At 36.6% G+C, this 2,682-nt stretch overlaps 1 pseudogene; it reads left to right on the top strand.

Annotated features, from left to right (window-relative positions):
* Window positions 1-870: 870 nt before the first annotated feature.
* LOC136131227 (zinc finger CCCH domain-containing protein 15 pseudogene) lies at window positions 871-2,147 on the top strand (annotated as a pseudogene).
* Window positions 2,148-2,682: the final 535 nt, after the last annotated feature.

Below are 2,682 nucleotides of genomic sequence, written 5' to 3'. Positions count from 1 at the left end.
CTCCACAACTTATAGTCCTGTTTAAAATGGCAACTTTCTCCCCACTCCCAACACTGCTCTTTATGGCATTTATCACTTCCAACCTACTATACAATTTACTTCTTGTTGAGGTTTATTGCTGATGTTTCCACACAAGAATGTAAGCATCACCAAAGTGGACAATTTTTTTTTTCTTTACTGATTGTATCTTAAATACCTAAAGCAGTACCTGGCATCATTGAATGGTATTTTTGACTATATGAGCAAAATTTTAGTATTGCTTCTCAGACCCTCTATTTATAATGAAAAAAAAAAGAACAACAAAATATTTAGCATTACTATTTGGGGACTGAAGTTATTATTACATACTAATTTTAATAATAAATTAAATTAGCAATATAAATATATAAGGTAAAACAAAGTGAGCCTGTTTTTATTCATTATTTTGAGCCCTTAATTTTCTTTTTTGCAACTAAAACTGGTAGTTTTAGTTGAATCATACTCTTGTCTTTATTTGGTCATTCTGCAGTAATGTTTTTTGCACAAGGATCTTAACAGAGCCATGAAGAACTTGAGTATCTTTTTGACTTTCTGTTTTTGATTAGATTTCTTCAAGGACATGTTCTTCCAAACCTGTCCAGCTCAGAGAATTTACATGGAGTGCTGTAATCTTGAGGACAGTAAATACCCGTGGTAGCTGGCGTTAGTCACAGGATGGTGCATTTTAAGGGATGAAACATTTTGTGTCTCTAGATAGCTTCACAAAGGTGGCTTAGATCAGTGTTCCTTAAACTTTATTGTAGGCGTCTTCCTCCTTCTCCTACTGCAGGGCCAGAGTCCCTGAGGGAGTCCAGCTGTGTTTAAGTCTGGCGGGTGCCAACTGTCTCTGCCATGCCCCCCAAGAAACAGGCTCAGGCTGGGGGCAGCAAAAAGGCGGAGCAGAAAAAGGAGAAGATTATCGAAGACAAAACTTCTGATCTAAAGAATAAGAAAGGAGCAAAGCAACAGAAGTTTATCAAGGCTGTCACTCATCAAGTTAAATTTGGTCAACAAAATCCACTTTAGGTAGCATAAAGTGAAGCTGAAAAGAAGTTGAAGAAAGACGACAAGAAGAAGGAATTGCAAGAGCTAAATGAGTTGTTCAAACCTGTAGTTGCCACTCAAAAAATAAGTAAAGGTGCAGATCCCAAATCCATGGTATGTGCATTCTTCAAGCAAGGACAGTGTACTAAAGGAGATAAGTGTAAGTTCTCTCATGACTTGACTCTGGAGACAAAATGTGAAAGGCGAAGTGTTTACATTGATGCAAGAGATGAAGAGCTTGATAAAGATACTATGGATAATTGGGATGAGAAAAAACTGGAAGAAGTAGTAAACAAGCAGCATGGTGAGGTGGAAAAGAAAAACCCAAAAACTCAAATAGTGTGCAAGCATTTCCTTGAAGCTATTGAAAACAACAAATATGGCTGGTTTGGGGTATGCCCTAGAGGGGGTAATATTTGCATGTATCATCATGCACTTTCTCCTGAGTTTGTCTTTAAAAAAGATAAAAAGAAAGAAGAAAAAGAAGATGAAATTTCATTAGAAGATCTAATTGAAAGAGAGCATTCTGCCGTAGGTCCAAATGTTACCAAAGTTACGTTAGAATCTTTTCTTGCATGGAAGAAGAGAAAAAGACACGAAAAGATTGATAAACTTGAGCAAGATATAGAAACAAGGAAAGCAGACTTCAAAGCAGGGAAAGATTAGTGATTAGTGGTTGTGAGGTGTTTGAATTTCGTCCTGAACTGGTTGACGATGAGGAGGAGGAAGCTGATGATACCTTTTATACCCAGGGAACAGGTGGTGATGAGGTTGATGATTCAGTGAACATAAATGACATAGATTTAAGCCTGTACATCCCAAGAGATGTAGATGAGACAGGTATTACTGTAGCCAGTCTTGAAAGATTCAGCACATATACTTCAGAAAAGGATGAAAACAAATTAAGTGAAGCTTCCGGAGGTAGGGCTGAAAATGGTGAAAGAAGTGATTTGGAAGAGAACAATGAAAGGGAGGGACAGGAAAATGGAGCCATTGATTCTGTTCCTGTTGACGGAAGTCTTCTTACTGGGGAAGATTTGGATGAACTAGAAGAAGAATTAAACACACTTGATTTAGAAGAATGACACCAAACAAGTCAATGAAAAAATTAAGCCAGCTCAGCATGAGTTGAAATTGACTACATTAATTTTTTTCCACCTAGAATTCAACAGGATGTTTGTTTCCCATGCTGATTCTGGAGGGCTTACTCTCCTCCAAAAAAGGAATATTCTCCCTACATCTTGTCTTCTGACTTTGGCTACATCTCATAGTAAGTTCAGAGTAGTTCATGATAAATTAAAAATATAATGGTCATTGCAGAAAATGATTGATTGTTTTAACTGTCCACTCAAGTAGGAAGTGTAACTGCTTTTCCAGCTTTTGGTTTTCATTGGGTATGTGTTATTAGAAGGACAACATAAATTTAAATTACCCTTTATTTAATGCAGTTTTTAATGAGTGATTTTCTTTCCTTTGTATTTATATGTACAAAAGGCTGCCTAAGATATGAGCCTGTACTTCATAAAGGAAACTGTTTATGCAGATTCAGTATTGTATATCTTTGGACAATTAGATGGACATTTAAAATGAAACTTCATTAGTCTGCCAGGATCAGCTGCA

This window comes from Phocoena phocoena, chromosome 11, assembly GCF_963924675.1.
Source record: "Phocoena phocoena chromosome 11, mPhoPho1.1, whole genome shotgun sequence".
Lineage (NCBI taxonomy): Eukaryota > Metazoa > Chordata > Mammalia > Artiodactyla > Phocoenidae > Phocoena > Phocoena phocoena.
The sequence above is the reverse complement of the archived record's forward strand: the minus strand, read 5'-3'. Positions and strand labels throughout refer to the sequence as shown.